Genomic DNA, 17,297 nt, shown 5'->3' with positions numbered 1-17,297 from the left:
TGTCCCATGATCATATTACAAAGTAGTTGTGTTCTATGTTATAATACAAGCACTGCCAAGAGTTGTTTCTTTTTGTTTTACAATGTTTTTCTTAATAATAATAATAATAATAAATCAGTGTGGTGCGAGCAAATTTTTATTCTGAAAGTGTGGCCCAGAGAAGAAGTTTGGGGACCACTGGCTTAGTGTGAACACACTGGTTCCCAAAGTCAGCACACCATGGCAGCTAAGCCGAAGTCTGACTTAGCATGTTGTCCAAATCAGGGATCATATTTAGGGTTTCTCCTCTTAACCATGATCTATAGCCAAGGTGTGTTCTATGGTTTAGGTTGTAGTTAAGGTGGACAGATCTTTAACCATAATCCCAGGTTTGGACAGTGTGCCAATTGCACAGTCAATATGCTTCATTTCAGGTCTGTCACCTTAATTCTACAAATTGCATGAGTGATAGGATGGTCGATCAGCCTTGCAGATTGTTCCTGGTTATTTTAAATACATTTGAGTTGCTTTTTCTATATGAAAAGTGACACACCACAAACTTGGAGTGTGCCAAGTGAGAATCAGATGTGTGGCTCTTATGCATAGTTCCACGGGTCCCACTCTAGGACCTGGGAGCTGAAAACAATGCTACCCACTTTCTTCCAGCCTCCCAAAGACTCTGGAAAGGAGGAGTAGGGAGAAATGTTTAATCACAATCAGAGGTGCAACTAGCTAGCGATGCCTTTGCATGTGCCTGGCTGAAATGAATGGCGATTGCACAAAAGGGCAAGCAATGGGGTGAAGATGGGGGGAAACACTTCAGGATGGTACTGAATAGGGATGGACGACGACGTCCTTTTCAGTTTCCAATCAGTTTCCCAATCCCAAGTTCAGCTGTTCACATTTCCACACTTGTTGACAATTAAAAAAAAACCTCATGAAAATTCCTCAACATTTTAGTACAATTTTTTCTTAACATACACCACTTTCGTATGCAATTTTGACGGCTATACATCATTTTGAAAGCAACTTCTCCAGATGCCTTTTACTTTTATTTTCAGTAAAATATGCATTTTTATGCGCCCCCTGATATATGCATATTTGTACATACGTATTTGGGAGACCTGCAATACAAAATTCACAGGTGGACATGTTCATACGGGTTCACAAAGTTCAAATTAGGTGGTCTCTAATTTAAATGAAAACAGAAATAATTCCTGCCCCATCCCTAGCCCTGAACCAGAAGGTGAATGCTGCTGCTTACTGACCCGGCTGGAGATCTGATTCCTGCAACAAGTTCGGCTCACACTGCTAGAGCCTGGCTGTACAGTTTAAAAGCCACTCATAAGTTTTCCGCAAATGCTTTTCCTGCCCAGGTCCAGCTTTTGCCACTGCCACATTTGCTTAAAAGCGGGTGGTGCTGTGGTCTAAACCACTGAGCCTCTTGGGCTTGCCGATCGGAAGGTTGGCGGTTCGAATCCCCACGATGGGGTGAGGTCCCGTTGCTCAGTCCCTACTCTTGCCAACCTAGCAGTTTGAAAGCATACCAGTGCAAGTAGATAAATAGATACCGCTCTGATGGGAAGGTAAACGGCATTTCTGTGCGCTGCTCTGGTTTTGCCAGAAGCGGCTTAGTCATGCTGGCCACATGACCCGGAAAAACTGTCTGTGGACAAACGCCGGCTCCCTCGGCCAGTAAAGTGAGATGAGCGTCGCAACCCCAGAGACGTTTGTGGCTGGACTTAACTGTCAGGGGTCCTTTACCTTTTTACTTCCAAGAGCAACTGTAATCAACAAATTACACTAGTAGGACTACAAGAAGTTTTGTAAGGAGAAATATACGAAGTCTTACAAAGTAGAAAAAGATAAGAGATATTGGTTATGAGTTTGAAATGTAATAGAGAAAATAAGAAATGCATACTAAGAGATTATATTGGAAAATTTTCAGACAGGACTGTTGAAAGTAAAAAAACAACTGAATAAGATGTAAAAGTATGTTTAATTACTGTTGAAAATGATATGTTAAAAAACATATATATATATATATATATAGAGAGAGAGAGAGAGAGAGAGAGAGAGAGAGAGAGAGAGAGAGAGAGAGAGAGACCCATGGGCACAAACAACTTATCAAAATGGAGGCTTCCACATATGCAAAGGGCAAGTGAATTTGCCTGTTGCCGTACTCCACACTATCCACTTAGCACAGAGGCTTTTGCAAGTGTCAATCGTTCCTGTGCCCAGCACCTGAGGGTCAAAATAAAATCTAAGAGCAACAGCAGCCACGTAAATGCCATAGCCTCCAACATTTCTCCCCTTCCAAAATGACATTTTTACTCTTTATACCCCGCACATCTTACTGGGTTGCCCCAGCCACTCTGGGCAGCTTCCAACATATATAAAAACACCATAAAACATTAAACATTTAAAAAAACAAAAAACCCTTCCCAATACAGGATTGCCTTCAGACGGCTCAGGAATCAGATAATTCCATACCCTCCAACATTTCTCCAATGAAAATAGGGACATCCTAAGGAAAAGAAGGATCAAAACGGAATCCGGGATGGCTTCTCTAAATCAGGGGCGTCCCTGGAAAATAGGGAAACTTGGAGGGTCTGAAATGCACCTGTTCAGTTAATCTACTAAGCGAGGGGGTGGCATCTAATTTTTACAACACAGGACATGTGTGGGAGAAGCGGACTGAAACGACACATCTTCAAATCCCATGCTCTTTCCCATTGGATACTTTTCTTTCTTTCCTGGCTCATACGCCGCCACCAACACACACAGAGACACACTTTATGAGCAGATACATAAGAAAGCCATTGTGGTGATGGCCGCTGTCACCTTTTGGCATTTGACTACAATGAAGAAAACTGGCCAATCCCCATGTTCACCCAAAACCAGCTTTTAAACGGATTACTCCCCAATTTCAGGCTATGCAGTGAATTGAGAGAACGGAGAGATAGGAGGCTGCGGATGAGCTATATGTCACCAAAGCAGCAACTATTTCTCATACTTCTTGAGCTGGGGTATTGTGGGGAAGGGGGCGTTGTTGGGTGTGGGGTTGTTGCTATTGTTGCTGTTGGGGTTTTTTTTGTATCTTTATTTTCGATCTGGTTGGGAATTATGTGGAAATTGTTCAGTGTGCATTTTTAAATGTTTCGTTTATTGTTTATAACTACTTTTATTATGTCGTAGCTATGCATTCCTCTTGTGCCGTAAGCCACCTTGAGCATGGTTTGAAGTCTGGAAAGACGGCATACAAACAAAATTATGTGTGCATGTATAAAGGATAATGTTTACTAGGAAAATCACTTCTTTTTCTTAAAAGAGCACAACCGTCGACAGTACTCACGCACAGCCACCCACTTTTAGAAGAAATTTATTGACAGCAGGCCAGCATTTTAGACCCCTTCTTCCATTTAAGTGCAGTGTCTTCTGTTTTACAATTTGGGAACAAACCATATTTTCTTCTTGCTTTCCTTCCCCCCCCCCCATTTTTCTCCTAGACTGTCACCTGACCTATGGTTATGCAGCTGATTAGGGTGTTGTTTTTCACCCTAGCACAGTGATATGCCTTATGAAAGCTCAGACAAACTTCAACATGTGCCTCCACAGGCTTTTTCCTGATTCAAGCCACACATCGCAGGTTTTCCATGATACAGTGAGTCACCAGCCTCATGTTGGAGCATTTATTCGCAAGATCTGTCTGCCGCATCGCCCAAGGAACCAACTCATTGTTTTTCACTTTCACCACAAAACTGCCATAAAATGCCCGAATTGCCCCATGAACTTGACCGCATGGTGCGTTTGCACGCTTGCGCACATTCGGCCGAATCCAGCCCCTGCTTTGAATCATTCGGAGAAATAAATAATTGTAGTCGCTCATACACAAGACACGCCATTTTAGGTGGGGCTTCTAAGACACAGCTGCTGAAATGGCAGAAACTAAAGGTGCTTTCATTATAACGCTTAATGAGGCTCACATACATAAGCTCTTCTCACTTCCAAATATTACGGAACTATTAAAAAAAAACCTTTTAATTTTATAACCTATATTCTTTTTCATTTTTGCCCATTTCATTTTTTTTTATTTTTGGGGGGGATGTGTCTTGCAGCTTTTGGGTTTTACATCTTCAGACATTTCTTCACAAGTCAGAAGTAGTCTCATTATTGAAAAGAAGAAAGGATGGAACCCTGCTCTAAGTCCCTCTTGCTAACGTTTATCTCAAATATTATCTTTAATGTTCTCCTTTCACAAACAGGGCAAGGCAGAGAAAACTACTGACATGATCAAAAAGAAGGCCGAAAGTCTCGAATGATTCATTTCTGAATTTCCTGTGCTATTCTGAATCTTGAAAAGCCACCTGAAATTGGGTCTGGCAACCGTAAGGACAGACCTTATTTGAGACATAGCAACCAGTGAAGCACCAGGCATGCGGGGGCAAGAGACTGGAAGCCATAAATCACCCCCAAAGCAGATTCAGGGACACTGAGAAGAGGGAGGAACGGATCTGTCAGCTCTCATTCCGTTACTCCCTTCTCCAATCTGAAATTCCTTCCTTCAAATCAGCTTGTGAGTTAGTTAGTTAGTTAGTTAGTTAGTTAGTTAGTTAGTTTTAAAGTCCTCATGAAACTTCATTAGCATTTAATGCGGATTTCTTTTACGGACACTTTACCCTAGTTTATGAATTACATGGGTGAAGAACTGCACAGCAAAATCTGGAGACGAGAGAAAGGTGCTTGTGCTTCAGTTCCTGTGTTGTTTTTTGAAAGCGCAAATTATTCAGCCCGCATCCCTAACTGAGAGTGCAGTTTACTAGAGCTGGGCACTAAAACTCACAACCAAGGGCCCGGGCTCAGTGCAGAGAGTCAGCTTTGTGTATACTAAGTAGAACTGGCCGGTCCTGCGCACATGGACAGATGCCATTATGCTATCAAGACCAGTACTGTCTGTTCTGACTGGCAGCTGTTCTCTAGGGGGTCTTTCCTAGCCTTGCTGTCTGAGATCCTTTTAGCTGGAGCCAGTGGGGGGCTGAGCCCAGGGCGTTCTGCACACAAAGCGTGCCCTCGACTGATAACCTACAACCCCTTTCTAAACCCCTAACAGCTGCAAGATCAGCAACACATGCTCGTCTGAGCTGCTCAGAACCACTAATTGGGATCTTCCAAACGAGAGCTGTTTGCTCATCCCCACATTTTTTCAGTCTTTACCCAAACTGTCTCTGGGACTTCCCTGTATTTCTAATAGCCTGGTAGGTGGCTGTGAGGTGTCCGGCTTTGGGGGTTGGGGGGTGCACACGTTTGGATAATCAGCGAACGCTAGAATGAATGGGAAACCTGAAAAGGACTTACAGACATTTTTAAGCAGATGAGACGATCACCCTCTTCAAGTTACAATGCCGCGACACGGCAGCGCTTGAAGTACAAGCGAGTCGACGATTTGTGCTTCCCTTTGCTGATTTTTATTTTGCATCTGCCTTAAAATATCTATGTGCCACTGCTCCGAGGAAAGCCTCACAAAGTGACTTAACAACAATAAAAACCGTAAGTACATTTTGAAAAACAGTATTATTAAAACCACAATTAAAACAAAATTCGCAAAAATAAAAACAGATTCTAAACTCCGATAAGCTCCATCGTTTTTCAACAAGCAGACACCAGCTAAGATGGTGGCGGCTATGTTACACTACACCCCCCCCCCAAAAAACACACCCCACAAATCTGTGCCAGCAGCAATGTACAGCAGTAAGCAAAGACACAGAGCTCAGCACAAAGAAGGTCTTCACACCATTCTTCCCACCCTTTCCTGGACTCCTGAAGATCCCTTAAAGATTTCGCCCAGGTTTTGGCTGAATAGGGACCTGATACAGTCATGAACAAGTGGAAAAGGGAAGGAATTTGCTTTACCATAGCTAACAAAATGATGGGAGAGAGGGTCTTGTCGAAACTGACTTGGGAAGGAGGCGAGGATCCACCAACATAAAGTTTCCATAAATTTGGTGCTGCTAACACAGCCGTTTGACTGCACCTCCGGAGGCGCACTCCATTGTCTCTTGAGACAGACGGATGCCAACACGGAGAGCCACACCTCTGGCGCTGCTGTAGACTTGAGCATGGCTTTGGTGGGGCGCTGCTCGTTTTTGCCCACCCTGAGCACTTGGGCTGTGAACCTTACATGGGCAAGTCTGCATCTATAGCATGTTGTATAACACCCGTTCTCAATGATATTATGCAAAGCAGGAATTAACTGGAAGGAGGGAGGGGAAAACAGCCATCGAAGGCAGGGCAGTGGTGATTCATTCATGCTCTCGCTGAGTGCCAAAGCCAGTGGAAAATACCAGATCTGCCACACCCAAGGTCTGCATTGAGACCACTAGGCCACTTCATAGGCACAAGGACAGGGCAAGCGAAAGCGTTTAAGTGACTGGAACAAAAAAATCCAAATGGAAACCCTTCCCACTAACTGACAATGGGGTAGAAACTGTGGCAGAATTCTCCACCCCAAGCCCCACTGGAGTGAACGGCTGCGCTCTTGCCCAGCTGCGGTTTACTTCTATGGAGCCTGCAAGAAATTTTCCCTGTGGTTTATTTTCCCACTGAAACCTGCCTCCCAGCCTGCCCTGATTTTGAAACCTCATTTTGCCTGTTGTGGGCCTACCACCTCTGCAACCCAAGGTCCGCCAGTTGCAGGAACCGGCCTGTGCATCTATGAATGCTCAGTTAATCCTGGCGTCTCTGCAATGGCCCGTCTCTGCCATGGCCATTGAAAGATTCTCCACGCTACGTGGATCAGACGTCTACAGCTCTCCTCCACTAGCTTCCTTCTTTGTCGCACCAATGCCTGATTTCCCCTCTCTGATTGGCCTGACCAATTTGGGGATTTCAGCAATAAGAAAGACACATAAACTGGGCAGTGGTATATTAAAAGCACCGACTGTCAGCCTACCGGATCAACTTTCAAAGACGATCTGAAGTTCTGCGCAGGGGTTCCTTTGTCCCCCCTTCAGGCTGTAACACACAGAGAGGCCCAGGTTCGAAATATGAAGCACCCGTGTCAAAAAGCAGTCTACACACACACACACACGGCCCATCTAATGGACTGCAGAGAAAGGTCATGGCCGGAGGAGAGGGTCAGAGGAAGAAATGCAGACAAATGTGGGCAAATAATCTTGGTACCCTGACTTATATCTTATTAATGGTGCCAGTCGCTGTGGTATCTCAAGGTAACACCCAAGCTTCCAGAGCAAATAGCTTATCTTGCAAACCCCTCCCAGGCATCAAGGAGACGAGGGGATACGTCGGAGAGGTTAGGAGCAGGGCAAAGGGAAGGGGAATTATTGGGAGGAAAGGCATATTCTCAAGTCCATGTTTTTTTTTGTAATATTCAGTACTATATAAGGCAGGGGTCAGCAGCCTTTTTCAGCCGTGTGCCGGTCCACCGCCCCTCAGACCATGTGGTGGACCAGACTATATTTTGAAAAGTAAAAAAAAGAACGAATTCCTATGCCCCACAAATAACCCAGAGATGCATTTTAAATAAAAGCACACATTCTACTCATGTAAAAACACCAGGCAGGCCCCACAAATAACCCAGAGATGCATTTTAAATAAAAGGACACATTCTGCTCATGTAAAAACAGGCTGATTCCCGGACCGTCCATGGGCCGGATTGAGAAGGCGATTGGGTCGCATCCGGGCCCCGGGCCTTAGGTTGCCTACCCCTGATATAAGGTATTTAGGGTGGCATCAAACAGATGGCAGAATTGCCGTCCCGACTTTGGTTCCACATGGTGTTTGGAATTAAATATAATCCACAACAACAGCGCCACAACACACACACACACAAAAGCCGTTCACCATGTGCAACACACCCGTACATGGTGATTCCCCAACAGCCGCAGCCTGGGTTCTCAAGGTACATGCTTGTTTCAACACTTTGATGTTAGGAAGCAGGGCGGGACGTGAAAATTCTGTTCCCAACAGCAGAAACAATTTGGTGTGGCAAACGCGAGCCCTTTGCCAGCTTCCTCCTGCACACACATAAGGGGCTCTCACAAATCCAAACCGCAGGCTGCAGGGGCCGGACTTGCATCCTTCATCATGACAATGGGGTAGGTACCTTTCTATGGGGGCTGTCCAGTCATGGAAAGAATTTGTAGATGACTATTTATTTGTCTTTTAAAACCAATTGATTCAGTAAATTCAAATCAATTTGTATTTTAATGAAATCATCCTTTGGGGATTTTGAAGGAAATGTGACACAATTTACAGTGTAATCAACGAGACAAAAACCAAATATTTTCTTTTCATCCCCCTATTACATTAGTACACCAGAATCCAAACCTCAAAAACATTATTCTAAAATGCTTTTAATCAGTTTAAAATTGTGAACGATGTCATTATAAATATAATTGCTGTAATTCCTCCCCACTTCGAACCTATATATAGTAATTTTTCATCTCTTTGTACAGTTTGCAATGTATTTATTTGTCCAAGCTGTAATGTAAAACTTGAAAAATAAAAACTGTGGGGCTTTTTTGGGTGGGGGTGGAATTGCCAAGAATCCTTTGCCCCACCAATTAAAATTTGCCCTCACCAATGTAAATTGTCCTCCACCAGTTAATTGACGAAAGCTCGCGCTGACGGGGAAGCTACCAATTAACCTGAGCAAAGCTTGCAGCCCTGCCTTGCATTCATTGGCTAGCAATTGTTCCTCTAGCCTGAAACTTTGAGGAGATGCCGCTTTAGAATTTATACGGGTGTCGCGTTTGCCACAGCATTGCACTGGAGTTTAACACTATATAAAATGCAAAAAGAAGAACTGTGCATAGTGCCTTCTGGGTAGGTGCACTTGAAAATAAATGAATGAATCAATAAGTAAGTAATTGTTGGCAATAGTAAGAATAATAGCGCTACACTTTACTGGGAGGAGGGCCGATAAATTGGAAAAGGGACCGCATGGCAGGTGTCCCCACTGCTAAAATCCACTTCCTCGCTTCAGCCTCCATCAAAGTACATCATGCTCACATCCTGACATGCTCACAAGTTTCCACAAGGGCTTGTAGGATTTCACCTATTCCTTTCCCCCTCTTTTAGGAGATTTCCTCCATATCCAGACATTTGAAACAACCCTGGCTGTAGCTTCTACTTCTGAAACCAAGGCTAGACTCCCTAGGAGTGCGGATTAGGGGTAAGAAGTAAACATTTGCAGAAGTGACCTGAGCAGGAATCATCCCCAAGACGCTTCAGGCCAGAACGCATGTGACGCAGTAAGAACCATGAATGGATGTCCTGACATCGTTTTAAAGCTGAAAATTTAAAACGTACTTGTATATATATGCCTAGGGGTGCTAGCCCAGAGGGAAAGGGTTAAACAGCCCTCCCCTCCAGTACAGCTTCTCTACCCCAAAGTGAGTTTGTGCAAAGGGAGGCTATAGCAGCTTTTATATAAATAAGAGAGGTAATGAAATAATCTTAAACAGAACAAATGTAGTATTTCAATGAGAAAAGTGGGGGTGGCAGAAAGTTCTGATATACATCTGTCTCCCAATGGGGCACACTTTCCCCTATGCAAGCCTGATGGAAGTCATTTTGCTCAAGCTTGCATTTTCCCCTCGAGGCACCAAATGTCTTGGGCCACCCTTAATAGTGAAAAGTTGGGGGATCCTCAATATGTGACTCGCTGCAGACCAAAACGAAAGGGAGAAAAGCGTCGATATAAATTCGCCATTCTGTCTGTCCCCGGACACACCAGCAGTGCCACAAGTCTACTATCAACAAGCATGTCTGGGCTTCAAGAATGGAAAATATGAAAGGGAGTGGCCCTGAAATTTGCAAAGGACCATCCGTCCCGGCAGAAGCAATTTCACGCGGAAAATGGAGAAGTAAATCTACGAGGAAAGAATGAATCATTCTCCCTATGGGTGTGAGCCAGGCAGAGTGTGTGACTGGTGCCATTTTGAGGGTACCACTGGCGAGGAAGTGCCCCCACCCAAAACTGATGCCTCATCATGTTCCAATTGTCCTTATATAACTTAGCTGTGGGCGGTTATACAACCTCAAAGGAGACTCAACAGAGGGGGAAGCCACTCAACATTCCCAGCCAAAGTTATGTCTCTCTCTTTCTTTTGTCTTTGCTTGCCAGATTCACCAAGGAGGTTGGATTGTTTACCTCCACCCTGCTGCTTGTGTGGGGACGTGTTACCCCGTCTCTTTATGGCCCGGACACATTTCAACCCGAATGAAGTTTTCTCAACATACCACAATTCCCCACATCTCATGCACATACGGACGGGAAAGGAGCTTATCGCTGAGACAAGCACCATGCGCGCCTGGGAACTAGCATGCTCCAGGAGAAGGTCTGTCTTCTCAAACGGTGTCTGGAACATCCTCATCAACCCCCACTGTATTTTGCCACGGCGGGTTAAGGGGAAATTGTACCGTATTAATCATATTAATGCAGATTTCCGCCCAGGCAGAATCTTCCTATAGGACTAGCATTCTCTTGCATGCCTGCTCTGGACAGGCACTTCAGACTTACAAAAACCAGAGCACACTTGGAAGTGCTCAGAAAGGCCTGTTGTTCAAATGGGGCAGGTGCCTTCGTTCTATACCAGCTGTACTTGCAATTGACACTGTGGGGTTAAGCAAATTCACGTATGCACCTAGCAAAGGAAAAGTAGCAGCACTTGCTAAAGTCATTCTTCCCGAAGGGGCTTCTGTTAGGATCTAAAGAGCAAGAATGCAGTTTAACCAACTTTCATCTTTCTTTCTCCCCCCCCCCCCTTTCTCTCTCTCTGTCTCCCTAGTGACTTCAAGGGGATTTCGGGTGTGTCCGGCACCGTTCTCAACTACGCCAGTCCACGGTCAAAGGAAGACCCCGTGACTGTGATAAACTCCTGCCTGCACCAGCAGCAAGTCCTATACGTGGCCCCCAGTAGAAGAATTCCCCCCGTACTTTCCCCCAGCTGCCTTCTGAATTACATTTTTTCAAGAAAGTGAATGAGATTTATGACGCAAATCCCCTTCATTATGAAACCAAACACCATCCAAGAACATTTTGCCGCCGTGGGGAGCAATTTCTAGACGGCACACAACACATGCTGAAATACTTTTAAAAAAAAAATTGTAGCTGAAGAGCCAGATTGCAAGATGCAGAGAAAACCGCAAAAAAGTTAGCGCTTACCTAGCAATCTGAATGTTCCTGGTAAGAAGGTCCCAGCTGCTGTATAATTCCTCCTTGAAAGAGAGAGAGAAAAAGGGCAAGAAGATAAGAGAGAGGGAGAGAGGGAGGGAGAAAGAGAGAAGGAGAGAGAGAGAGAGAGTATCCAGCTGCCAAGAGTCTGAGCTGGGAACTTACCACTGAAAGTCACTGACTTTTAGTCAAAGAAGGGAAATCCTTTTTAAAACCTTAGCCCCTCCCAGGCCAGTAATTGTGAGGGCAGACAGATGAGACAGGACGTAGGAGGGGCCTCTTTACTGTAATGTGTGTGTGGAATAGGAATAACACCCTTTCATGTCTGCAAACTGGCAGCCAACATTCCTGCTCCATGGTATTTGGGGCTGAGGCCGTCGGTATTTAGGGAGTCAAAATGATTCTGGGTTACAAGGGGAGGGGGAATCAAGGTTATTCTAGGACACATGGAGAGTTGCCGGTCTCTGGGGTGGACTGCTGGAACGTAGCATATGCTGCTCAGAGCTGGATTCTCATCCCAAAACGACTGGGTGCCGACTATATTGTTTTCTCTTTTCCACTGTGTTTCGTTTTTGACCTGGGACTGAATGCAATTTTGCATATCCTGTCTTTTAGGCCTGGTTCTCAATCTGGGCCTGGCCTGCACCTCTGGCTGCCCATTGCGGGCTTCACATGCCTCGAACGGTTCTCTGTTCAAAAAATGGTCTGCATGTACAAAATTCGATGTGAGAGGAAACAGTTCACTTCTAGCCTAACCTCCTCCCTGACATGTTAGTTCTCCATGTGCAAGGACTGTGTGTGTCAATACAAAAATAATTCTGCCATCTGGGCAATCTAAAGGGAATAAAGATTAGCTACTGGTTTGCCATTTCTGTGAGAACCAGGTCTCAGCCACTTCTGGGACTAATGAACCCTACATATGATTGGTGCACCCTGAGAAATGTATGTTTAATACGCCGTTCTTGCTTGTCCTGAGGAACTCTGCGAGTAGATTGTCAATAAGTTAAGTTTTCCAGTTTGACTTTACTTGTTCCGATTGTTTTCTAATGACGGTTAAAGACATTTTCCAGCCCATACTGAATTCCTACCAGAGCCTCAGTATTGTGTAGATAAGGAAGGCTGGAGGTAACCAAGACATGTTTCCCCTGGTGTGGTCCAGTGTAGCGAGACTAATTTGCTCTCCAGGACTCGGCAGCTGCAATATGAACAAAACCAGTTCATATTTCGTGGAATTTACTGCTTTTCTGGGTCATCAAGATGCAAAGTTAGGTTTGGCGCTAATTATGGGTGCAGCCCCACCTCTGAGTCATTTCAAAGAAGCTTGTGCAGAACCAGTTCTTACTGGATTATGTGCACCCTTGGTTGTACGTATTTTGGCTGTTCAGAGAGTCGATCCAAAGAGCCGCCTTTGGTTCAAGCCATCTGGCATGCACTTTTTGGGTTGGGTACGGGCAAGAGGATGTAGAGCTGAAACAAGTAAGATCTGTTCAGGTTCATGAGTCAAATACGGATCTTTGTGAACAATCTTTTCTGCCTTTGACTCTGGGAGCTCTGTTGTGTTACTTCAGAATCAGTTTGGAGGGGCCACAGCTCGGAAGTAGCACCCCTAGTTTCATTCCAAGACAGCAGTAGCAAGTCTGAGAAAAGATGTGAAGACCTGGGGTCAAAAGTGATAGATCTGATGGTGATAGATTTGAGTTGGGCACAACCCACACTGCTGTTCCCGTGTGGTCGCTACCAAATGAAACCATCACAAATTGATAGTTTTTGACAAAGTTGTGAGTCTTGCATTCCAGTATTCCTAGTGTCAGGAATTTCAAAAGTTTCTCAGGGTCTGGCAAGCTGTGATCATGACAAATTCACAGCGCCTCTTCCCGTACTTCAAGGGTCATCGCCAAGAACCTTCTGATCTCCACCCAGAGCACCAACTCAGTTGCAAAAGGGAAGGAAGTTTAAAACGAAAATGAGAAAATAATATTCCAGTCAATTCTCAGCTCCACAGCCTTCTCTTACAGTGTTGAGAAGCAAGATCCATGCCACAAGACATGCTCGACTCCAGCACTGTGACCCTCTACCAGAAGAAAGGTTACTAATATGTAACAACCACTATGGAATCTCCCTGCTAAGTACTGTGGGGAAAGCCTTAACCCATGTAGTTCTCAACAGATTACATTCACTTGCTGACAGGTCTATCCCAAGTCACCAGGGGTCCAACTTGAATAAAATATCAATAATAATAAAAATAATCAATCACAAGACATCTCTCTCTCTCACACACAATTTGAATGACAATGCCCATTAACTTGTGGGGGCAGGGCCCCTCAAATATTTTATGGGGGGGAGCGAAGGGACCTTGGCTCCTAGGAGTTGGCTCCTACGCAAGTCACAAGGCAGCTTTTGAGCTCTGAGGTCAACAGTTGACATGATTTGATCACTGTGTCAGCTGCAGGAGAAATGCCAAGAGTAGAGGCGCCCCATGTAAATCACCTTCATAGACCTGACAAAGGGCTTTGACCTCATCAGCCAAAAATGACTCTTCACACTGCTCAGTAAGATAGATGCCCACCTAAACCCCATGAGATGATCATGCCCTTCCACAAAAACATGTACGCCTTCCTATAAAGAGCTGTGTTCTCACCCCAACTCTTTGGCATGTTCTTCTCCCTGTTGCTCTCAGATGCCTTCAGCTCAACAGAAGACAGTGTGTACATCCATTCAAGGAGCAATGGAGGCCTGTTCAACCTGGCACATCTCCACCCAAGACAAAAGTGTGGTGGGTCCTGTGAGATGTTTGCAAATGACGCAGCCTTGACTGTGTGCTCTGAGGAAGCTCTACAGAGACTCATCAGCTGTTTTGCCCAAGCCTGCATGGAGTTTGGCCTCACCATCAGCTTGATGAAGACCAACATCCTGGGTCAAGATGTCACCATCACTCCACGCATCAGCATTGGTGACCACATGCTTGAGGTGGTAGGTGATTTTGTCTGCCTGGGCTCCACCATAACTAGCAACCTCTCCATCGACTCTGAGCTGGACGAGCATGTTGGCAAGGCAGCTACAGCAATGACTTGTCTCTCCAAAAGTGTATGGGAGGCTGTGATGCTATTGACCACAATGAAGATCTACCAGTCTTGTGTATTGAACATGCTACTTTATGGGAATGAGATGTGGGCAACTTATACCTGCCTGGAGCAATGCCTCAACGCCTTTCACATGTGTTGCATCACATAGCAGGACAGAGTCTCAAGCAAAGATGTGCTGTCCCAAACCACATTCCCAGCATGTTCACACCCCTGTCTCAGTGATTTCTATGCTGGCTTGGTCATGTCCACAGAATGGAAGATGGCAGGACCCAAAGGATGTGCTGGCTTCAGGCACCAGGCCTGTTGGCAGACCTTGTCTAAATTACAAAGATGCCATGAAGGCTGGTAACATTAACCCTGCCTTGTGGAAATACCTTGCAGACATCTGCAGTGCCTGGGGCAGGCAGGCAGGTCATGTAGCCACAGCAATGACCAGAGGGGGAATGGCCATGGAAGGAGTACAGAAAGAAGAAATGTCTTGGTAACACGTATCTGCACAATCCAATGCCTTCATCTGCCTCACCTGCAACAAAACATGTCTCTCCCTTATTGGTCTGTACAGTCACAGCATGCAAGGTAACTCTCCAAAGGTTTGACTTCAAAGGCACACTCCTCCATTGTCTCCTGAGACAGATGGATGCCAACCAACTAGTTAATTCTCAAGTCAGACAATGTGCTATTTTGTCATGCTTCTCACTATATAAATAGATACAAGGGAAGGGTGCAGTGTGTTGGTTCATGTAGGACAGCAAAAAGAACCACTAGCCTGGATAACAACAAGAGTTCCATCAAATGCAACTTTTATCAGCCCTGTAGCATGATGAGGCTATACTTGCTGAAATTTCTCTTCCTTAAAAATCTCTACAGTACTAGAGGCCTGTTCTGGGATGTGCAGGCCATTGAAAGGCTTGGGATCTCAAACCGATAATTTTCAGCACCATCACCAAACTGCAATTCTCAGGATTATTTGAGGGAAGCCGGGGCAGTTAAACTGATGTACTGTATAAACAAAAACAGAATCAGAGTAAAAAAGGTGTTGGTGCACCTCTACGGTATGTTCAAGCCCTACCCCAAATCCTGTGTCTCTTCACCATGGCCATTTCCCAACTCCAGTTAAGACACACCATTGAAAACAGCACAGAGGAACCCAAGTTCAGTGCCAAAAGTGCTGTGTTCCCACACCAAGGATAAAACTCTGGCCGTTGCCTTGAGAATGAGTACCAAAGATTTCAAAATGCGCATGAGATGTCCCTTGTTCTGTCCAGCCAGCAGGCAGAGGGGAATCACCTCTGATGCCTCTCTCTTTACACCCCTATCCACACTGTTGCTCCCAGCGGCCTCCTTGCATTTCCTTCAGCGGACGCTCTCTATTTATGGACAGCATCTGGAAGGGCCTTGTGCAGGCTTGGGGCCAGCTGCAAAGAGCCAGAGTCTTCAGAGGCTGCCTTAAGCCCTGTCCCGTAGGTGCCTCCTTTGGTCTTTGAATCCAGCATTGAGTCACATACTCTGTGCTGCCTACAGTCCCGGACCTCAGTCATAAATCCTTTTCACAGTAGTTGCCTTCCCAAAAGTGTGTTCCTGTGAAGATAAAAGATTTACGGTGTGCGCATGCGAGAGAAAGAGGGCTAATTTCAGGCATGTATGGTGCGCTTCATGTGCCCACTTTGTCCTGTTCAAATGCACCCCTGTGTTCTAATTTTGCAGCGGAAGTGAGTGTACTCGGGATCTTTTAACGGTTAATGCATAGTTTTTCCTGTATCAATTCCAAAGTCCATATTGGGGCAATGCCATCATTAAGCCAACCAAAAGAGTCCTGGGGAAATCAAAAGCTTACACATTACTTTATGGCATTTTGGTTGGACTAACAAAGGCCTTGCCCTAATATGGACCTTGGATTTTTTTTCTTATGGGCCAGCAGAGCTACTTTTATTCTCTGTATTAAGTTATCCTGAGTACCAAACACTCTTTATTAAGAGCGATGCCCATTTGATCTATCCGTTGCAGCGTTTTTTTGCCAGAATCTCGGAAACCAGCAGTTTCCAGTAGTTCACCAGAGGACCAGTGCCCTTTCAGCCTATTCCTGCCCTGCTTCCTCTCTTCAGAAGCCACCTGTGTATCCCCAGAAGAGACACAACATCCTCCCTCCGGGGCCCCAGGCCTTTGCTTAGCTCACTCCACCCTGCTACCAACTTCTCCCCTTACTTTGGGTGTGGCCATTTCTGAATGGCAAAGTTATTTGTGCCAACATGTACTTCTGTGGGGAAGCTGTTCTGGGTTCAGTTTCCCATCCCCATTGTTTCCCATCTTGGATGATGATGGCAGGAAGTTCAGAATTTAAAAATGAATGAAATAAATTCAATAAAACAATTCTTTGTTTTTCTGCAGGCGTCACCTTGTAGGCACGTGCCAATTCTACAAATGGAAGCTACTAGTAATGGCTTCTGCTTGTCTAGAACAGCATTTATTTATTTATTTATTTATTTATTTATTTATTTATTTATAGATTATGGTTATGGTTATGATTATGATTATTATTGAATTTATATACTGCCCTATACCCGGAGGTCTCAGGGCAGTTCACAGAACAAAATCAAAATATAAAACTACAGAAATATATTGCCCTCAAACAATCCCACCACCACACACACACACAATATCAGCATGCTTGATAAGAAATCCTGAAAAGAAAAAGATTCACTAGGAATCTATCCCTGTCCTATAAAAAGGCAAAGGGACCCCTGACTGTTAAGTCCAGTCACGTACGACTCTGGGGTTGTGTCGCTCATCTTGCTTTACTGGCCGAGGGACCCTGCATTTGTCCGCAGATAGCTTAAGGCGAACCAGAGCAGCACATGGAAACGCCCTTCACCTTCCTGCCAGAACGGTACCTATTTATCTACTTGCACTTTGACATGCTTTCGAACTGCTAGGTTGGTAGGAGCAGGGACCGAGCAACGGGAGCTCACCCTGTCGTGGGGATTCGAACTACTGACCTTCTGATCGGCAAGGCCTAGTCTCTGTGGTTTAGACCACAGTGC

General features: G+C 45.1%; 1 long non-coding RNA gene across 1 annotated transcript in view; it reads right to left on the bottom strand.

The window, feature by feature from the left end:
- Positions 1-11,321, bottom strand: part of LOC144325950 (uncharacterized) — a 45,980-nt gene extending 34,659 nt beyond the window's left edge. The window contains exon 1 of the long non-coding RNA XR_013391118.1: positions 11,168-11,321. This is a non-coding gene — a long non-coding RNA (uncharacterized LOC144325950). The remainder of the gene's footprint in view (positions 1-11,167) is intronic.
- Positions 11,322-17,297: the final 5,976 nt, after the last annotated feature.

The sequence above is a fragment of the Podarcis muralis genome, chromosome 17 (assembly GCF_964188315.1).
Source record: "Podarcis muralis chromosome 17, rPodMur119.hap1.1, whole genome shotgun sequence".
Taxonomy (NCBI): Eukaryota; Metazoa; Chordata; class Lepidosauria; order Squamata; family Lacertidae; genus Podarcis; species Podarcis muralis.
Note: the sequence above shows the minus strand (reverse complement) of the source record. Positions and strands in the feature narration are given on the sequence as shown.